At 43.0% G+C, this 22,336-nt stretch overlaps 1 protein-coding gene across 2 annotated transcripts in view; it reads left to right on the top strand.

Moving 5' to 3' along the window:
* Positions 1-4,862: 4,862 nt before the first annotated feature.
* The window catches only part of CEMIP2 (cell migration inducing hyaluronidase 2), an 87,221-nt gene continuing 69,747 nt past the window's right edge, over positions 4,863-22,336 (top strand). The window contains exon 1 of one of the 2 annotated variants that reach the window (XM_015117890.3): positions 4,863-4,989. The gene's annotated coding sequence lies outside the window, so the exon portion shown is untranslated. Of the gene's footprint in view, positions 4,990-5,465; positions 5,991-22,336 lie in introns of those variants that run through there. The other variant, XM_015117889.3, reaches the window with a different exon arrangement.

Raw genomic sequence — 22,336 nt, 5'->3', positions numbered from 1 at the left:
CTAGGGTGGGAGGATCACTTGAGCCTGGGAGGTTGAAGCTGCAGTGAGCTGTGATTGTGCCACTGCACTCTAGCCTGGGTGACAGAGCAAGATCCTGTCTCAAAAACAAAACAAAACAAAACAATACAAAACGCTATCTGTTCAGACCCTCATAGAATGAAATACAGTTTGAAGGAATTAATTTCTAATAGCCTGGGGGAAAACAGAAAGGGGAAGAATGGGGATGGTGAAGTGAGGTTCTGTCTTAGTTTGGAGCTGGAGAGTGCAAAGCAAGCAGAGACCTGGAGGTGTGGAACACAGAGGTGCACAGACTCTTTCCATATCACGGTGTTTGGTCCCCTCCTCTCTCCTAAATCCTCCGCTGACTCTTTTGTTGCCTGCTCGGGGCAGTTGCTCATCAAACACTGTGCTAGGCCCCGAGGATTTGAAGTTGAATAAGACTGTATCTTCAATCTCTAAATCTTCAGGTGCCCAGTCTACCAGCTGCAGGGAAGTAGGCAGGATGGGAAGGGCTGCAGTTAAAACCCACTAAATAACTGCAATGCAGTGTGGTCAGGGTTGTGGCAGGTGTGTGTATGGAGCCATCAGAGCTGAGGGGAGGCCATGACGACTGGCCTTGGAATGTTTCACAGAGAAGGTGAATGTGTGTGTGTGTGTGTGTGTGTGTATATATATATATATATACACACATATATACACGTTAGGGACATTGACCCCCCCCCACACCCAGCCAGCTTCCATGGATGGATGCGGGGGGCCAGTGCCCTTAGCCCTCATGTTGTCTAAGCATCCACAGACATTCAATATAGGGAGATGCAATGACATGTGTGGTGAGGGCCACCAGGGTACAGAAAGGAGAGACCTGGCATTTGTTTGGAGTGTGGCTGCTGTTTTTCACCATTAAAAAGAAAGTTCCAGGTTCTTTTAGGTCGTGCTTATTGTATTTATCTCATGGCCTTCACCTATGACCTGGACCCCAAGAGCTCTCCGTTTCTTATCTCCACCTAAAGTCATTGCAAGTGTAACCTAATAGAACATTCCAATTTGCCCTTGCTACTTAGGAGGCTGAGGTGGGAGTATCACTTGAACTGAGGAGTTTGAGCCCACCTTGGGCAACATAGTGAGACCCTATCTCCCCTTGTCCCCCCAAATTTACAATTTAGCCAATCAAGGAGGGTAAAGAAGAGATGACAGGAGGCACCAATAACATAATGCGCTGAGCATTTATGAGAAGTGCAGTGAAGCCCCTTACAGCATTGCCATATTTAATTCTTATAATAACTGCATGGGCTAGGTACTACTATTATTCCCTTTTGAAATGAAAAATGGAGGCACCTCAGAGAGGCTGAGCATTTGGTTGTACTAGTGAGCTAAGGCACATGATCCGACTAAAGAGTCTCAAGTCTTAGCCAGTGTATTATCCTGTGTGAATGCACAGTTACAACCAGGAAAAAATGCAAAACGTGGGCATCCCACTCACTCTGGGGCTTTCTTTCCTTATTTGGAAGGAGTAGCACAATGGTGAGGATGTCACGTACATGTAAGTGGGTGTGTTAGTCTGTTCTCGCATTGACAAAAGAGGTTTAATTGACCTCGGTTCTGCAGGCTTACAGAAAGTATGACGCTGGCATCTGCTCAGCTTCTGAGGAGGCCTCAGGAAACTTACAATCATGCAGGGGAGGGAGGGTGGGGGCAAAGCGGGAGCAAGAGAGTGAGCAGGGAGGTGCCACACTTTTAAACAACCAGAACTCTCGAGAAGTCACTCACTATCCCATGGACAGTACCAAGAGGATGATACTAAACCATACATGAGCAATCTGCCTCCATGATCCAGTCACCTCCTGTTGGTGAGGTCAGACCCCACCTCCAACACTGGGGATTACAATTCAGCATGAAATTTGGGTGGGGACACAGATCCACACAAGGTCCATGAGTGACATGGAGATGCACTGCCCAGATTTGCTTGCAAAGAAGGACTTGCTGCCCAGCTCTGGGTGCTGTCAGCAGCTGGCCCTTTTGGAGACTACCTCAGCTGCAGGGTCGCCTTGACCAAGGTCATGTCACTTCCCAGGATGGATGACATCCAATGACTGATTCAGGAGGGTATCTAATGGTCTAGTCATTTAGGCTCAATAATTCCAATGGGCCATGTCTCAGATCCCCCAGTGGGATCAATGAAGATTGTTGGGTGTACACTGCAGCCCAGCTTCTCCCTTTGCCCATGCTGCTTCCTGTCCATTCCCCACAGGTGAAAACATCCTGTCACTGTCTCAGAGCCTGTTTCCCTGAGAACTCAATCTGTGACATCAGTCCCATTGATCAGAGAAGTCTGTGTCTTACTTTGTTGGTTTCCTTCATAGCTTCCGTTCACATCAGTTTCCTTTGATTTTTTTTTTTTTTTTGAGAAGGAGTCTCGCTCTGTCACCCAGGCTGGAGTGCAATGGTGAGGTCTCGGCTCACTTCAACCTCCACCTCCCAGGTTCAAGCAATTCTCCTGCCTCAGCCTCCCAAGTAGCTGGGACTACAGGTGTGTGCCACCCCGCTCGGCTAATTTTTGTATTTTTAGTAGAGGTGGGGTTTCACCACACTGGCCAGGCTGGTCTTGAACTCCTGACCTCAGGTGATCTGCCTGCCTCGGCCTCCCAAAATGCTGGGATTACAGGCTTGAGCCACCGCGCCCAGCCTGTCCTTTGATTTTTTATGTTCCAGATAAATATCTAATTTATACAATTCTCAAAGATAGGCCACACAGAGCTTCAATCCCCCTACCCTTTTTTCTAGTTAATAGACTATTTTTTAGAGCAGTTTTAGGTTCACAACAAAATTGAGCAACATGTATAAAGAGATCCCCTATACCCCTGCTCCCCACTAGCCCGCCTCACTATCAATCAACATCCATTTCCCTTGGTTTGGGCAATAAATATAGATGGTGGAAAAAATAGGCCCTTTTTAAAACCAAAAATTTTATTAGACTAATGTACATAAATTTTTAATTGCTTTTTTTGGTTTGTTTGTTTGAGACGGAGTCTTGCTCTGTCGCCCAGGCTGGAGTGCAGTGGAGCGATCTCGGCTCACTGCAAGCTTCGCCTCCCGGGTTCAAGCCATTCTCCTGCCTCAGCCTCCTGAGTAGCTGGGTTACAGGCGTGTGCCACAACGTCCAGCTAATTTTTTGTATTTTTTAGTAGAGACGGGGTTTCACCGTGTTAGCCAGGATGGTCTCAATGGCCTTGTAATCTGCCTACCTCAGCCTCCCAAAGTGCTGGGATTACAGGTGTGAGCCACCGCACCTGGTCTAATTGCTATTTTTAACATTTGAGTGGTATGCAGACTTGATTCCAAAAAGTTCTTATTGTGTGGTCTTGGGCAGACCCTTTAAATTTTCAAGTCCTACTGTCCCATCTTTAAAACGGAAATAATAATTATTGGGAGGATTTAATTAGACAACATATCCCATAACATATCCTAACTCCAAACAAAGTGCCTAGCACTTGATAAGGATTCAAAACATTGATATTTGTAATATAAAGTTGGCCTAGCACAGGCCTCCTATGCTGCAACGTATCACCCAAAGTCGGTGTGACTTACAACTGAAGTTTATTCTTTCACACTTCTGGAAGCAGAAGACCGAGCTCAGTTTCACTGGGCCAAAATCAAGGTGTCAGCAGGACCTTGCTCCCTTCAGAGGTTCTAGGGGAGAATCCTTGCCTCTGTGCTGGTATTCTTCGACTTGCGGAGGCATCACTTCAATCTCTGCCTCCACAGTTGCCAGCCCTCCTCTGTGTGTGCTAACCACCCCCCTTCCCCATATAAGAGTACATGTGACTGCAGTTAGGACCTGTCTTGATCATCCAGAATAATCTCCACAACTCAAGAAGACCCTTAATTGAATCACATATGCGAAGGTCCTGTTTCTGTTTATATAAGGGAATATGCACAAGTTCCAGGATTTAGAATCTGTTATCTTTGGGGAGGGAACATTTTTCAGCCTAGCACATGGGGTGACACAGTTTCTGTCTTTATTAAGCACAGTCCTCAACATTTCAACTTTGGACCATGAAAACAGTCTTTTGTCCCTTCCAGCTTGTCATTCAAAACCATCTTCCTTATTTTAAAAACCTTTCCTCCCTCTCTCTCCCAGAAGGGACAGTGGCTCCCAAAGGCAGCTGAGTGAAGTTTCTGTAAGATCTCAGCCCTAGCCGGTGTTGCTGTTTTGGAGGCATCTTTCCAAGGCTTTAATTAATTAGAGGATGCACTCTAGCCCTGTTTCCCAAACTTACATATTCTAGATACCTCTGATTCAGTAGATTGGGCGATGTCTGGCAATCCAATGTTTTCTCAGTGCCCCAGGGGATTCTTGTCATTAGCCAAGATTTGGAAACGGTAATTCCTTATACGAAGTCCTGAACTAATACCCTTGAAATAGGGGATTTCCCCTTCACTGCCGGGTGTGTTACAGTTACACGACTGAGTTTGTCGAGGGAGAAGGAATGAACAACCCTGAAAACTAAACTATCCTACCTGTACAGTATTCACTGAAAGAGTTTCCTGGAGGGAAAACTTCCAATTCCCAATTAAATCGAGGATGACCACGGCCCGGATTTGGCAGTCCTGCCGCTGTCACCAGCTCGGGACCTCGTGGGTCTGAGTGATCCAGCCCGGGCCGCGCCCTCACTCAGAGCCAAGGCTGTGAGAGCAGCTCCAGCGAGGGGGCGGGGTGGCGGCAGCAGGGCTGCTTCAGGGCCGGTGCCGGTGTCCTCAGAGCGGCGTTTTGGCACTGGGGTGGGCCGGGGCGTGGCTTTCGGCGCCACCTCTGCAAGCGGCCACCTCCAGAGTGGCGCGGGCAGGGGCGTGGGAAGACCTAAGTATATTTATTCCGGCCTGCGAGCGGGATGCTGGGGCTGCTCCAAGGGACCAGAAGAGCTGCCCTGTGTCCCAGAGCAGGCTGGTTCTTCTGACAGCGCTGAGAACCTGGTGCTCGCGTCTGGCCAGGTGGGGGCTGTGACTGGACTCTCAGAACACTTGTGGGAATGTGGAAATCTCTTTACCGGTGATAGGGCTCAGAGTCTGACTCAGCCGAGGATCGATGGGGTGCAGTCACGCTCAGCCGGGGACTTTGGGGGCGCAGTGTCAGGCTCAACCAGGGAGTGACAGGCGCAGTACCAGCCTCATCTGGGGGTGCTGGAGGCACTGTCTCCTGTTCCGCCAGGCGGGTATGCCCGCCCAGGAAGGGAAGGAGCCTGCCGCCTCAGCGGGGTGCGCTGGCTGGGGCCCTCTCCCGCCGGCAGTGCGTTCGGGCGCTGTTCCAGCGCGCGGCAGCGAGTGGCGCTGAGCCTCTGCTTTAGTAGCTCGCGGGGAGCGGGGCCGGCGGGAGGGGCCCGGAGGGGTCACCGCCTCCTCTGATGGCAGGCTCCTCCTCTCCCTCCGCCTCCCTCGCTCTCCACTGCCCTCCCGCCCGACCAATCCACAGTTCCCGGCCCAGCCGAGCCGGGCTGCTTGTCTGGCCGGCGGAGGCTGAGCGCGACCCTAGGGAGCCGCAGCGCCCGGCGACCAGGGACAAGAGCGACTCCTGGGACCCCACTCCGTCCCGCGCCGCCGCCTCCTCCCCTGTTGTCGCGTGGACTCCCAGACCCGCGCCGCCCGGGCCACGATTCTCCTCCTCTTCCTCCCCGAGGGGAAGGAGCAGAGAAAGCCGAGCGGCGGCTCCGGGAGAGAGCGAGCCGAGGCCCCAGCCTCCGAGGCTCGGGGCAGGCGGAGGAGGAGGCGGAGGCGGAGGGAAGTGCGCGTCACTCTCGGGAGGAGAGTATTTCACCTCCAGGCAGAGGCTGCGGCTGCCAGTTGCGTACGAGCGGCAGCTGTGGGCTCCGGCAATCGAGTGGCTTCCTGGCCATGGAGAGGAGATCTGGACCCGAGGACGCCAGGGGCTCCTCTCCGTCTCCTTGGACCGCTGTGTAGGCACCTGAGTTAACGGACGCTAAGCGGGGTAGGGGAAGGTAAGAAGCGACTCGCTCACCCGCTCCCTGCTCCGCGTCGTTTGCTGCCCTAGGGGGCCACTGCGGGAGCGCGGACCCGGGTCTCGCCCACCTTTTCTGCTCCCGGCGGCCTGGCCGGCTTCGGCGTTGGGCATTTCTACCCAAAAGGGAAACGTCCTCCCGCCCTTCCCCCGTGCGCCTCGTTTCCCGGTTTCATCTCTGGATTAGGATTGACCCGACTCCCCAGGAGTCAGTCCTCTTTTTAAGAAAGGGTCCTCGGGAACGGTGTCTCGATTTCTTTCCCTCCCCTCTCTCTTTTCATTACATTTACGGGGAAGGGAACAATGGACCTTTCAAAGTCGGTGCGAACAGCATTAAACTTTCTGGAGAGGGATGGGGTGAGGGGATAAACCCCACAGGAAGCCGACTACAGTGAAAGGTTGGTGGAATGTGCTTTGCAGTCCGGGTTCAGTGCGCGCGCGCTTGTGCGTTTGGGGTGATCTTTGTCTCCTTACAATTCCCCTGGGTTGGTGGGTCCTCCGCCCACCGCCCCCTGCCTCTCTTTCTGTTAGCTGAGGTAAGGTGAGGCTTTAAAATCGCTTACAGCTTCCTTTAAATCTGGGGAAGAGCCTTAGCCCTGGACCCTATTCTCAGCTTTTCTCTGCAGAGTTGGGAGATTCTGGTAAAGGAGGGGGGCCCACTCTGAGGACCTAGAGTGCTGCTGTTAATAGCACTAGTGGCTACACCCTTAGCGATAAAACCAAGGTCCTGAATTCCCTGGATGCTCTCTGCTGAGGGTTGATGAGTGTCACTAGACCTCGCCCTGGAGCGGAAACAGCTCACTTACATTCTCCGCAGAAGGTTAGGAAAACAGACTTTGATATATATCTCCTTTTATCAGCAGTTGGGGTTAAGGATAGACTGCCTAATAATTTTTAAAACTTCCATTGTGCACATTAGCTACTCACTGCCTTGAGTTCCCTCCCCTTGATTCAGTGTGACAGAGTGATGCGCTGCTGCACAGTTGCGTGTGTTCAGATGTGCTGCTTCCCGGTAAAAAGTGGGAAGAATTTAGAGAGAGGGGAAAGCGTAGAGGCTTCACCTGAACTCAGCGAGGCCTGACTCCCCAGAGCAGCCAGGCAAATCTGTTGGAAATGGCTCAGTGTTAAAAAACACATTTAAAATGGTTAGCCTTATCTTTTTTTGGTTGGCTAGAATGGAGCTACTGTTTATTTGACCCTTGAAGGACGCTTGTTCTTTTCAAAATTGGTCTGGGTATCATACTGTGGTTGTGTGTCTTTGATTACCTGTACAAAAGGTTCTTTTTAGTTTGCATTTCTGGGCAAAACAGAAGAATGTGCAGTAGGCACGTCCTCTGCTTAGTAAACATTGGGTAGCACTTGAGAGTGCTTTCTTCTTCACACTGAAATGACTCCCCCCAGCTTCTGTGTACCTGCATTAGAGGATCAGTTTGGGTGGAACTGGAAATATATCTTCTGGCTTTCTGTTCAGTCCTCCTGACTCTGTTTTGTCTGATGTATGTGTGCTTAAAGGCTCAGAAAACTAAGATTAGAAGTGAATTCTGAGTCATCACCTGTTCTTTTAAACCTGTGAATGAGATAGTGAGCCGAGGACTGGCCTGTGTGTGGACAGGGAAATAGAATCTGTAAATTCTTACATGGTGCTTATCTGGGTATTCTGTGTCACAGTTAATTATTTGAGTAGTCACCTTCCTTGATCTAGTCTGTAACCAGTGACTTTCTAGAAGTGTCAGATTCGTAACAGGAAACCAGAATGGGGCAACACTTCAGCCATGGTCTAATAGGCTTAATCAATGCTGTCCTCAAACTGCTATCAAGAAAAGACAAACTGGAGGGTAATGTAGTCTTGTGGGCCATTATCTTGAAGTTGACAGGGTACTACTTACAGCTACATGCTTTGGGCGAGTTTCTGAAATTGAGAAAGACAAACCACATTTTAGAAAGAGGAAACTTAGGCCGGGCACGGTGGCTCACGCCTGTAATCCCAGCACTTTGGGAGGCCGAGGCAGGTGGATCACCTGAGGTCAGGAGTTCTAGACCAGCCTGACCAACATGGTGAAACCCTGTCTCTACTAAAAATACAAAAAAATTAGCCAGGCGGGGTGGCGCACGCCTGTAATCCCAGATACTTGGGAGGCTGAGGAAGGAGAATCGCTTGAACCTGGAGGTGGAGGTTGCAGTGAGTCGAGATGGTGCCACTGCACTCCAACCTGGGGCGACAGGACCGAGACTCCATCTAAAAAAAAAAAAAAAGAAAAAGGAAAGAAAGCAAAGAAGAAACTTAATAATCACTACCAAATTCATGGTCTTAGACTCACATGGAGTGCTGTATGTAAATGTGTGTATTGTAATGTGTGCTCTAAAATACGTATGAGCATTGCATCATTCACCTACCCACCATTCGTTCAGCTAGCACTTATTAATCACCCATTGTGGTCCAGACCCTCTGGAAGCAATAGCAACACCTGCTTTGTGGAGCATTCATGTTGGCAAAGAGAAGGAGTTAAAGTGGTTGCAACCAGGGAGGCCACAGGGATTGAAGATACCTATGTCGTTTGAAACTAGAGAGATGACAGTCTCTGCTATTGAAGAAATGAGCCTAGTCAGGGACATAAGGAAATGAACAATCAGAAGATCCAATAAGTGCACGTCTGGGAGAATTATGCATAGCATGCTCTAAGAAGCCAGAGAAGGAACAGATTGGGGGTGGGGGAGCAATTTTGTGAGAAATACAATTTATTAAATCAGACAGAATAGTAGGGACTGAAAACTAGTGTCAGAAGTGTTATCTTAAAATAGTGAAGATTGGAGGACTTGAAGTCAGACTTGGATTTAAAACAAGGCTCTGACAGTTGCTAAACATTTGCTGTTGGGCAAATCCCCTGATCCTTCCACGTTGTTTCTTCACCTGAAAAAGGAGTTTTAAAATGCTTTATGGGAATGTTTTAGGGATTACATTTGAGTAAGTTTGCTATGTATTAATATATGATAAAGTACTATACAAGCTAATGCTGTCTGGTATCAAAAGGTACTTTCAAAAGTTTTTTAACGCTCTGCATAGATATAAATCATAGCTTAATCAATCAGGTCTCAGCTACAGATTTTCATTATATTGGCCCTTTCCAGAATGATCTGAATCCCATCTTGAAAGCAAGTCTTTACACTTTTAAGCTAGCTACTGTCGTATGGTATTGCTCTCTTGTCCAGACTTCTTCCCATCCCAGCCACAGGAAATCTTTTCATTTCGTTTGGATTGTGAGCATTAGTTAGAAGAATGGGCTGTCTAGTACAGTACATCAATTGAAAGGGTCTTGTCTGGTTTTGTACGGTGACATCCATTCTCCTCTCTGCCTCCCAAGCCAAGCTAGCCCTTCTGCTTTCCTCTCTCTCAACATGATGAATATGGAAAAGGAAAAAAAAAAAAAAAAAGAAAAGCTATGCATCTGCCTTTTTGAGAGTATGAAAATCCCCGTTACTAGTTGTCTCCATTTGTAAAGAGGTATAATTTTCAGCTAGATTGTTAAAGTCTATTCTCTCAATGGCAGCAGCTGCTGTCTAGGCGAAACTTGAATCTGTAAGCAATACTCGCTTTAGTTCTCCACTTGAAATGAACTTAAGCCCATCTGACATTTTAATAAATTGCCTTTGATAGAAATCCAAACTCAGATATTTAAAACTATCAAGTGAACTGTGCCCTTTTGCCAGGGGAGGGGTGCGGAGGGGGATAATGAATGTAAATCAGTTTTCTGGACACTGCTACATATGTTGAATCTTAGCATGTAGCTTGAAGGGACCTTAAAGATAATATTAAAACAAGGAAGTTGGGACCCAGAGAGCCTAAATAATTAGGTAAGGTCATATAGTAAATTAACAGCCAAGCAGGGACAACAACTCCTTTGTCCCTGATCCAGTCAGTACTTTTTTTTTTTCTTTCTCAGATATATTATTTTATTCCTGTTTGGCTTTGTTAGCAATTTAATTAGTTTAATGGTCAGATATTTTGCATTTGGGCTTTGAAACTCATTGCACTCAGGTTTAAGGCAGACACTATGTGTGTTTTTTCATTTCCTACTACTTACACATGATGGTGGGGTGATGTTACTTGTAACAAATTTCTGTGAAATAAGGAACTAAGTGTAAAAATAACATTAGTTTTACTTGTATTTTCTATAAACAGGATGAAGATTTAAAGTACTGTAGATGTGCACATAAGAAGCAAGTTTCTGGAAACCCTGTTCAGATTTGAGTTGTGAATCAGAATAAAAGCATACTAGAATATGTTTGCATGTTCTTTTTTTTCTTCTTCAAAACTTATGGCTGTAGGTCCTGTTTGCTTGTTCTTTTGTTTTCCTGGTACTTGCTTTGGGAAGACTTTAATGTTGGTTGTCAGGAACTATGTTCAGCAACTATTTTATTGCATTCCTAGGATGTGCAAGGCACTGTACTGGTTGCTGTGAGCAATACAAAGATAAATGAAGCATAGGGTTTTTATTAAAATGTCTTTAAAAATAAGTGAAACAGACTCATAAACTATGTATGTCTTAAAACACAGAATTGCTGTCTCCCAACAAATCAGTCCTTTGATCTATCAGGCAAATCCGCTTTGAAACTGTTATTATTAGGCCAACCTAGTAACCAGATTTGTAACAAGGCATTTATTTTCATTACATGGTGATGAGTGATAAACCATTTTACCTTTGTCATATCAAGGGTCCATTGTAGTTTGAACAAGAAGTTCCACAATATTTGATAAGAATTTTATGTTATGGAAAGTTTGCTCGGTAGAGAATGTGGCACTCTTAACCCTAATATTTTTTAATAAGGCTTTACCACTGGTTAGAAGTGTCATTAGGATGTTGTTCCCTGAAAAAGTTGAAATTTAAGACAATCCATATTGACCCCATGAGAAAAGAATTGACCTCTGACTGAGTTTCATGTAAGTGTCTTAAAACGTATGAATATCTGCCACAAATTTAATGTCGTGGTCAGGTCAGATTAAGTCCCCCTCCAGTGTGAAATTGTTATCGATTTAGGGGCTCTTACTTAATTATTGGTGTGCTCTTTGGAGACTGCAAGCCTTCTGTTGTCCTAATGGTCTGCGTAGTGGTGATTCACTTCCCTGAAGAATGAGTCGTTTTTTCGCATACAATAAAGTTTGGAAAGTTAATTATTAACATTTTAGGAATGGGAAAGATTTAGTTTAACACAGGAACATATGCCTGATTCCCGTTTCGGGAGGAATTAGAAAAATGAGTTCTTGAGTTTTTCTCTTTTTTTAAGTTATGGTTTGAAAAAACATATAACATTAAAAAATTATATTTTTTTGAGACAGGGGTCTCACTCAGGGGTCACCCAGGATGGAGTGCATTGGTGTGATCACAGCTCACTGCAGCCTCTATCTCCCGGGCTCAAGCTATCTTTCCACGTCTCAGCCTTCTGAGTAGCTGGGACTACAGGCATGCACCACCATGCCCAGCTAATCTTTATATATATATATATTTTTTGTAGAGACAGGATTTCACCATGTTGCCCAGGGTGGTCTTGAACTCCTGGCCTCAGTCTCCCAAAGGGATTACAGGTGTGAGCCACTGCACCCGTACTAACATTGCTTTTTAATGCCACCAGTGCTACCACTATAAAATCAACTTTATATGGGGATTTGAAAAATATGATACTTGAGCTGGGCTTGGCCGACTCTGAGGTTGGCTTTAACCTTCAAGTGTTTCTTCTTGCCTCCTGTTAGTGCTTGCGGCACTTGGGCTTGTCATATAGCCCCTGTTTGCCTGTTGTGCTGCTGCTAACCAGTTTTTTGTTTGTTTGTTTGTTTGTTTGGCGATGGGGCTGGTGTGGGGTCTTAGGTTACCAAGGCTGGAGTGCAGTGGCTCTATAGTTGTCCTAGCACACTATAGCCTTGAACTCCTGGGCTCAAGCCATCCAACTGCCTCAGCCTCTAAGTAGATGGGACTACAGGTGCACATCATTGTGCCCCTCTTCCTAGCCACAGTGTATCCCTATTCGGCTAAGTGAAGTCCAGCCGCCACTCTAGTGCTGAGTAATTACTTGTTCATTAGAAATTCTGCCTTTTGACTCTGTAGCACCCTTGAGTCTTGAGGAACGTAGAGGAAACTGTTGAGAATGGGTAATATGGTCCTTTTGTGTGGCCTAGGTTTCACATGCCCTAGGACGAGAGGGACTATGACTGTTTTGTATTCTGGCCTGGAACTCACCTGCAGGTGACACCCTTTCAAAGAATATGAAAGACTTCTGTAGTCTGTCACCCTCCCCCACCCCCATACTTTTTAGTCACTATGGGGCAATGTGTTGTCATTTTAATGGCGGAGTTCAGTGGTAGACTTTAGCTTACACATGCAGAATAAGAAAGAGATTAGTAATTGTCTGATGGTGCACATTTGGGTGAGTAAATTTGCCGGGGTTTTAGAAAATTAAACTCTATTCCATTCATAGGGATTTGATAAACTCAAGCAATCACCTCCTCAGCCCACTTTCTTTGCCTCAACGTTCAGTTTAATTACCTGTTTACTTGTGTTGTCTCCCTACTCTTTCTCCCCCCAAATGCTGGGCTGTGAGCTTCTTGAAAGTATGAACCATGTTTATTATTATTTTTTTTTTTGTACTATTGGCTCTCCAGTGTCTGGCAGAGTCCTTTTCTCATAAGAGATGCTCAAAACTGAACTTGTTCCCTGTTTGAAAAGGCTTTATTCCAAGTGGTTAAAGTTATATTAAAAATAGGCTATGTGTTACAGTTGAAAGAAATAGTACACTTGGGTTCTGGTCCTGGCCCTGCCATTGACAGAAACTTTGCTATGACGCTGGATTGAACAGCCCTGGATTATTTCAGTCTGGGCATCTCATTATTCATCTGAAATATTTCGAGTGTGAAAGGCACATCAAAACATACTCCTTCTGTTTCCTATTGTCATTGCATTTTGGTATCTGTAAGTCACTAGATCATGAACTTCGGCGGGTCTTTGCTTGTTTTTCAAACACATCCCTGTTGTCTTTTCATTTTTCCCACCTTTCAACATTTTACAAACATAACTTTCTTGGCTTTTTCTTCTTGAGGAGTGTTTTAATGCATTGTCTATGGCCCTCTGCAGATCATGCAGCCCACAGGCAGTTCTGCCCTTTGCTATAACCTTAATTAAATCAGCCTCCCTCGGGACAGACTTCGGCTTTGGTTCTTTCTTTGGAAGGCCAGCTGCAAGGCTGGTGACGCGCCTGCACTCGCCATTGTGTGCCTCTGCACTGCCATCCGTCACTGCCAGCAGGTTGGAAGCTTCTCTTGAATCTTCTCAGCCAGTTGAGAACAAGGGCGAAGGGGGGATGGTCTAGGATCACTGGGAAGGAAGGGAGAAAAGAGAACAGCTTTTCAATAAAAAGAATTAAGGAGAGAAAGAAATCTGAGAAATAATAATCGGAAAAAAGGAAACCGAGGGGAATAGAGAATGACTGGTAGGTACAATGACTTTTTACCCTTGTTTTCTAATGTTCCGGATTGAAGAACAATCTAGCTTTCTGCAGTTTATCTCCTAGGTCTTTACTTCCACCTAGAGGCCTATGTACTTTGCTCTCTTTTTATTTTTATTTTGGGTTGCTCAAAGAGTGTTAGCTCTTCTTAATTGTTACCCTTCCTCCCCGCTTGATGTGTAGTAGGTCTGCAGTTTTTCCCTTTCATGCTTTTCTTTTTTTGGCCACGATAATGCATTTTAACCTTTTGGCCATATTAGCCATATTGGCTTTAGGGTGTAGCATTACTTCTCAGAGACTTGTTTGACATCGTTGGATCAAGATAGGATTAATTAGTGTATCTGGGATCAGAAAAATTGGACAGCTGCCTCCTTTACCTTGCATAAATGACAGAAACATAAGAATGAAATTTGAATATTTCTTTCAAGTCATTTATTTCACTTTAAAATTAAGAAGTTTTAGTTGGTTCACTTTGGGCATTAAACATTATACATAGAGGCTCTTTGTTTTGAGGGGTTCATATTTTAACAGGAGAGTCCAGTGTGGTTTGCCAAGGATATGTCCGCTTTAGTGGAACTGTAGCTAAGTTGCTAATCTGAATTCCTTAAATACAGACCATAGGCATTTATTATTTTGTTATTATTAGGGTAAGCAGACTCAGTATTTATAGTTAATTTTTGTTTTTCCAGAGATGTATTTCCTAACTATAGTTTTTTTTTAATAGTAGTTTTCTAGCAAAAACACTATAGCTTAATACAAAAGTAATTTTTTTTTTTTTTTTTTTTTTTTTTTTTTTTTTTTTTTAGACGGAGTTTCACTCTTGTTGCCCAGGCTGGAGTGTAATGGCGTGATCTTGGCTCACCGCAACCTCCGCCTCCTGGGTTCAAGCAATTATCCTGCCCTAACCTCCCGAGTAGCTAGGATTACAGGCATGCGCCACCACACCCAGCTAATTTTTTTTGTGTTTTTAGTAGAGATGGCGGTTTCTCCATGTTGGTCAGGCTAGTCTCGAACTCCCGACCTCAGGTGATCCACCCGCCTTGGCGTCCCAAAGTGCTGGGATTACAGGCATGAGCCACTGAGCCCGGCCTATAAAATTAAATTTTTAAGCAGGGAAAATAAATCTTTCAACTTTAAATAATACTTATTCTAATTCAAAAGCCTAGTATCATTTTTTTTTTTTTCAGTAAATTTAGTCTTTTTAGGACTATAGGTTTGAAATATTCTGAAGAAAATAAAAATACTTCACCCCAGTATATGGCTCCCTGGTAAAATGAGTATTTTAAATTAAAAGGCTTTAGAGATCAAAAAGTTCCTGGAGAGACTTTTCCCCTATCTACAGAGATAGGACTGACACCCCCCATCCCCCCATCCCCCAACAAAGAGAACAATTATCCCTGCTTCTTTCCCTGTTATTTCATTATCCATTGCAGAAAGGACCAAAAATCTCTCCATACCTGAACAGACCCTATTCAAGATAAAGACTACCTCCACAGATGATTTAAATTCCAAAAAGAACTATTGAGAAGTTAATTTCTGTTTCCCCATCCAATCATTCTCTCTGGTTATCATTTATTCCCTCAATAGAATTCCTCCTCTTCTCCTTCCCGTAACCTGTTTTACCAGGATCCAAGCTCTCATTCTCCCTGTAACCTCAGGATGTCGTATAAACTTCTGTGCCTCTTTGGGAAGTTGGGTTTTCCTTCTGAAGGCTCCCATGCTCACACATTAAATATACCTTTTCTCCTGTGAATCAAACTGTCTTATGTCAGTGATTTTAGTGAACTTTTAGGGAGCCAGAAGCCTATGACCCCCACAGTTTCTTATGCTTTCGCTGTATTGTATTTTAATAGGTTTTTGGGGCAGGCAAGAGTTTTGTTGTTGTTGTTGTTGTTGTTTTTTCTTTGAGGAAGGTCATAATCTGAGCGGTGCATAGTGTGAATCTAGCAGTCTGGTGTATACAGATGTTTATTGTAACAATAGCTTAACTTGGGAATATCACTCATATGTGTCTAAACTGATCAAATAGATAAAGCAGGTAGGGATATATATAAACAATTAGGGGTTCTCAGTCCCTTGTCCTTTCCCTTCATAGGGAGAGGTTTATAATTAAGAGTTGGTGCATTTCCCTTCTACATCTGAACATTGACCTGGCTACAATCTGCTTAATAAAAGTAAATAAGGATCTGTGTAAGTAAACTAACTGTGCAGAGGATCTTATTTCTTGGAAACATGCCAAACAGTTGCAGGTGATTGTGGCTCATACTGATTTTTGAGAGTTGAAGGAAAAAGACAAAAGGGCTGTGACAAGGGCAAAGTAATAATGGAGAATGTGCCTTGTGGGACAGTGTGAAGGCATGTCCTGTGGAAGATGTTCTATTTTAGGAAATAAAAATATTTTACCTCCAAATATATTTTTTTGATATATTTTGAGATGGCTGTTGGAGGATCAGCAAACAGAAGTCGCCCTGCAAAGCGGTCTTTAGTGGGGAAAATTTGCATCTGTAGAAAATATGCATTAATGCAGCCAGGCTTTCTCTTGTCCGGATCTAGGAAGGATTAAGTCTGACACCTTATAGATCTGAAAGAGACATTTGCCGTCTCTGCTTTCTGAGGGGTGCTACCTGTGAGGTTCATCTACATAACAAGACCACTTTTGCCAGCCAAGCCTCCTCGCATAACCTGTCTTGCAGCTAAAACCTGATTTACTACTGTAACCTGGTTTTGGCTGTGCTCTGAGCCTGCATTCTTTCTCCAATTTCTAGAAGGTATATACACACTTCTGTACCCCACCAGGGGGTTGGGTTTTCATTCTGAAGGCTCTCCTGTATAACACGTTAAATAAAGTTGTGTGTCTTTTCCCCTATTGATCTGGCTTTTGTGAGTTGACTTTTCAGTGAACCTTCAAGATGGCCAAGGTCCCTGGCCCCACGCCTGTTTAGAGGTCTAAGGGTTTTCAGTTCTTTGAGAGTATGCTGATACACAATCGAGCAGATCTCTGAGTGAAAATTGACTTAATTGTTTCAACCATCTGTCCGTTTTCTCCTAAATAGCTGTATGTATAAACCTAGCATTTATGTTGAATTCTTTGCAGTGGTTGTTTTTTTTTAAAAAAATGTATATTATCTTGTGTGCTCTGGGAATAGAATATGTAATATATTATATTCTGCTAAACTACATATAAAAAGATTCCTCCCTACCCAAACTCTGTGTTTCAACCTTTGTATTTGAAAACCTTTATAATAGCTATTTAAGTACACAATCTTCTTGAGAACATTGGTCACACTTAAATATTTATTTGAAACTTGGGGAATGAGAGGACCTAAAAAGTCTACTTTGCTAAGGTTATTTTCTTATTGAACACTTTTTAATGTACAAGGTATTTATTGAGCTCACTGTTTGTCAATGGACATAATCTGAATCTAAAACAAAACTAAATGAAACAGCCTAATCCTGCTTCCCCTCAAACCAAACCAAACCAAACCAGAAGATCTAAATGGTGATCCCTGATAGTTATTCTTTGTTGTGTTCTTCTCCTGAAAGTAGGAGATTGTGCAATTATTAATTGAAAATTCAAGGCAGTTAGAATCTGGTTAAATATTTTATTAGGTCAGAAGTACAAATAATTATAGTAGCATCTGTTTTCATGATAATTCATGCTCATTCCTCTTTTTGCTTTTTGCTGCATGTTTTTACTTTTTGGATATACTAGTGAATATGTTAGAAAGAGCTTCCAAGATCTTAGTAAAAGAAAAACTGTTCTTAGCCAAATTTTGGCCAGTTGTACTGAAACTCTCGGAAAGCAAAAATTGTGACTTGACCCTTAGGTTGAATATTGTTTAAAAAATTACGTCCTTGATCAAAAAAGAACTGACTTGATTAGATCGTGCCAACTTCTTGGCTATTCCCACAAGCCTGAATCTTCCATTCAAAAATTAGTTCTCTTAAAAAGCCTTGGTGTGATTTGAAAGAGCTTAAATGAATCAAAAGTATTGTATTTTCATTAGTTGTTCAATATGAGGGGTTGATGGGACCAATATGCATTTCTTGGACTGTGTGGCTGTGGGACCTTCTCTGCACTGGGTTGGAAGGGCTAGATTATTTGGGGGACTGATGAACTAGCCTAGGGGGCAAGTGTCCTCAACCACCATGTAAGTGATAAGTACCTTTGTCTTGCATATTAACATCTCAGCAGCTGAAAGAACATTAAAAGCCCTTTTAAAGAGCTCCTACTAGTTTTGAACTGCTGCCGCTTTCTCTGTATTGAGAAGCCTTTCTCTTTGATCACAGCATTTAATGGCTGTCAACATAACAATATAAAGTGAAGTGGAATGTTTCTTTTTTTCTGTGTGCCTACTGCATTTCATAATGTGTAGTTAAATCTATTACAAAATATTGTGAAAGGTTGAATTTATCTAGGTAGTTTGCTGTTCTTTATCTTTAGAATTGCTTCCTGCAGTTGTTAATAATACCTTTTAGTCCCCTATTAGTTTTCATACTAGAATTGCATTTTATAAAAATTAACACATAGACTTTTTTTGCTTTAAGTAGTATTGTTCTCAATTTTCTCCTGAATCAGAGAAACTGATATAGAAATTAGTCAAATTTCCCAGAGCCTCAAGGATGTCAAACAAGGATTAAATAGGAAATTTCTTTGCGTGTGTGTGTGTGTGTGTGTGTGTGTGTGTGTGTATGAGAGAGAGAGAGAGAGGAGAGAGAGAGAGAGGAATCTGTAGTTCAAGAGATTCTTTGGGAGTATGCTTACACAAAACCAAATTGATTTCTGAATGAAAGTGGACTTAATGTTTCCAACCATTTGTTTGTCTCCTCCCCAATAAGTATATATGTGTGTGTATATGTATGTATATATACGTGTGTGTGTGTGTGTGTATGTAGCATTTTCGCCTAATTCCTTGGCAGGAATTTGTGATCTAAATTCAACAATCATCTGTTGAGTATCTACTATATGTAAACTTTTGCAAGAATACCAATCACTCCTGGTCTCAAGAGGCTTATGGTCTGCTGCAGATGGACAAGTACATACATTAACTGAAACATAAGGCAAAAAGTAAGATGATCCTGTAAGAGGTTTTTTTTTTTTTTTTTTTTTTGAGATAGTCTTGGTGTGTTGCCCAGGTTGGAGTACAGTGCTATAGTCAAAGTTTGTCGTAGCTTTCGCCTCCCAGGCTCAAGTAGTGATCCTCATGCCCCAGTCTCGTGAGTAGCTAGGACTAAAGGCACATGCCACCGTGCCCAGTTAATTTTTTTGTTTTTTAGTAGAGATGATAGTCTCACTATGTGCCCAGGATAGCCTTGAACTCCTGCGCTCAAGCGATCCTCCTGCCTCAGCCTCTCAAAGTATGGGGATTACAAGTGTGAGTCGTGCCCTGCTAATTTATGGAAACTTGAGAAGGGTTCATGGATGAAATAGTGCAGTGTTTGAAAGCATTAAATGAGAATAGCTCAATTGTATTAAAATTATGCCTCTCCTTTTTTGTTTTTGTTTTTGTTTTAAGAGAGTCTTGCTCTGTCGCCCAGGCTGGGCTGCAGTGGTTCATTCATGGCTCGCTGAAGCCTTGAACTACTGGGCTCACGCAATCCTCCTGCCTCAGCCTCTTGAGTAGCTAGGGCTACAGGCATTGAACCACCACACCCAGCTAGTTTAATTTTTTATTTTAATTTTTAATTTTTTTTACGTAGAGACAGGGTGTCTCACTGGGTTCCCAGGATGGTCTTGAATTCCTGGCCTCAAGCAGTCCTCCCACATTGACCACCCAAAGCACTGAGATTACAGGTGTGAGCCACTTTGCTTGGCCAAAATCATGCCTCTTTTTATAGGTTAAAAAAAAAAGTGTGATTTCCTTTAATGTTACTGAAATCTCAAAATAATTGCTTTCTGTGTTTAGTTACTGTAATTTATTACCAAATAGAGTGTATACTCTTACCAAATATACAAGTCTCTCCCACTTTGAACTGCTTTTGAGGTAATATACCAGTTTTTTTTTTCCAAGAGAAGAATTTAATTTAAAGTAACAGTGAGTTTTTAAGGTATCTTTTTGTGGGGGCAACTGAGAATTAGACAACAGCACTAGGTACTTTTTGGAATGCTTATGTTTTTCCAGGATTTGTATTTTTTTCTTTTGCAGCATTTGTATATTTTAAGTTGATGTATTTTCATAGTCTTAGTAATTTCTTTATTATCTAATTTAATATTTGCCTGAATGGCCTGTGCAGTTTTTGGGCTACTCCTTTTGTAATCCAGTAAATAAATACTCGCAAAATGACTCTCTCAAGGAATATCTAAATACCAAAAATTATGCTTTAAAAGCTTTGTGGAGTACATTTCCAATTTTAATATGAATGACTTAGATTATCCCCATTTTGGATTATCTGTCTTATTTTAGGTGTTGTTACAGTCTGTAGTTGGTCTAAAAATGTGTCATAAAATACTCATGTGCTCCTTCTTCAGAGCATGTGTTTTCTACTAGAAATACGACCATTTAAAAAAATAACATGTGATACAAACTGAGTATTAAAGTGAAATACTGGCCTGCAGTGAAATTATTAAAATGGCACCTAAGTTTGCCTTGAAAGCCAGAGAAAACTCCTCATTGTCTTTCTCCTGGTAGACCCCTTTTTTGTTCTCAGGACCCCAATCAAGTACTAACAGTTTTACAGATTGAACAGCCATTGTTGAGATAGCCTGGGAAACTTGTTCAATTTCACTTGCCTTCCAAACAAGTGATTTATTTCTTAAAAAAAATTTTTTTATTATTATACTTTAAGTCCTAGGGTACATGTGCCATGTTGGTGTGCTGCACCCATCAACTCGTCATTTACATTAGGTATTTCTCCTAATGCTATCCCTGCCGCCTCCCGCTACCCCACGACAGGCCCCGGTGTGTGATGTTCCCCGCCCTGTGTCCAAGTGTTCTCATTGTTCAATTCCCATCTATGAGTAAGAACATGTGGTCCAAACAAGTGATTTAAAATTAAATTTAGGAAGTGCATTTCTTAGGGATGCTGTAAATCTTTTTTCTGTATACCCCATAGTTCCTACCATAATCCTCTAATGATAGCAAGAGCTCACAATTAGCATACTGAATGAATGAAATGCCAGTTTTTTTCCATGAATAATTTAGATCTATAATTATCAATCAATATATTTTAAAGTAATTAATACATAATATTATGCCTGAAGTAAATCCACAAATATAAAGTGAAGTCCTAAAGCAATGTATTTGTAACTTATATTTTTAAAAATCTGAATAAATTGAGGGAGCTATCTGTTTAACATACGATTTTTCTGGTTATTTTTTTCTAATATATGGCACAACACTATACTACCTCTTAGGAAAAGAATCTTGCATTTGCTGCTTATACATTTACATGTTTTTCAATAAAATAGAGGTAGTGGATTCAGAACATGTATATATACACACACATACATGTGGTGCAGGAGCTTTATAGGAAAAACACAACCATGCTTATTTTTGATTTATTGGCCACTTTAGTTTGTGACAGATGCCATCTGAATTTTCATGTTGGGATCCATTTTTTGACCATGAAGACACAAATTATTCCCAGTAGGCTGGTGACTTCATTTAGCCTTTCATGACTTTTGTTTTATTGTGGGTACATCTGGAGACCCATTATCTCTCACCAAAGACCCCAGCCCCCACCAGCCTGTTAAGTAATAACAACCTTTCTCACCCTGAAACAATAAGGTATCAGATGAGCGCAGCCTCAGAAACAAAAGATTCCTACTCCCTTTCAGAGCAGATTAGGGCTGTGATTCCCCTCCCACCCTGGCGAGCTGACACTCAAGAATACCTACTACAGCCCTTTCTTTGTTCAGAGAGGATCATAACGGAGTCTTTATTGTACTCTTTCATTTGTTCCAGCAGGATGTCTCCATTATTTTGGTCTGCTGCTTGGCACATGCAGCAGTTCTTCAATAGCACCTTGAATGATGGTGTTTTTCTTTTGTCATGAAGCTTGAGCTTCATCTAAATAATTACTTTTGTTCAGAAATCAAACCCCACAAACCAAGTGTTCTTGACAGACGCACAGACTCTAAGAATGTTCTTTGCCCCGTGTAAAATCAGCATCAGTTCCTGATGAGATTCTCTTTTTGCCCCCATTAATTTCCAGGTCGTTTGGGTCCTGGGAATTGCTTGCTGGTGGCTTCTCTAATGACCATTTTGTGTTTAATGGGTTTGCTGATAGTTTAGAGCAATTTGGAAGTACCTTTATGACTAGAATATTACTCACTGTTTGGCAGAAGATGAAGGGGATTAATTGTAAGGGTATTGAATGAAGTCAGGTGACTCTGAGATGCTCTAGTTGTTAAGGAAGGGATGTAAGAGGTTAAACACCATATTTCTGAAGCCATAGGGCACACCATATGTTTATCCACAGTCATTGCAATACAAATCGTTTCCTTCCTTCCTTCCTTCCTTCCTTCCTTCCTTCCTTCCTTCCTTCCCTCCCTCCCTCCCTCCCTCCCTCCCTCCCTCCCTCCCTCCCTCCTTCCCTCCTTCCCTCCTTCCCTCCTTCCCCCCTTCCCTTCCTTCCCTTCCTTCCCTTCCTTCCTTCCTCTTGGCAAAATAGCAGAGTAAGGTCTCGTTCAAAACTTATTCTTTCATTCAAAAACTTATAATTGCTCTTTATAGAGAACGTAAAAAATTAAAAAGGATTTCCTTGTTTTTATGTGTAAACTTCTGTTAAAAATGAAGCATGTATAGTTTAAACTTCTGTATGACGAATTCCTGAGAAGATTAATATGCTTTCAGACTCAGCACCCTGAGTTCAAGTGACACCCTTGCAAAGCTCATT

This window comes from Macaca mulatta, chromosome 15, assembly GCF_049350105.2.
Source record: "Macaca mulatta isolate MMU2019108-1 chromosome 15, T2T-MMU8v2.0, whole genome shotgun sequence".
Classification (NCBI taxonomy): domain Eukaryota; kingdom Metazoa; phylum Chordata; class Mammalia; order Primates; family Cercopithecidae; genus Macaca; species Macaca mulatta.
Note: the sequence above shows the minus strand (reverse complement) of the source record. Positions and strands in the feature narration are given on the sequence as shown.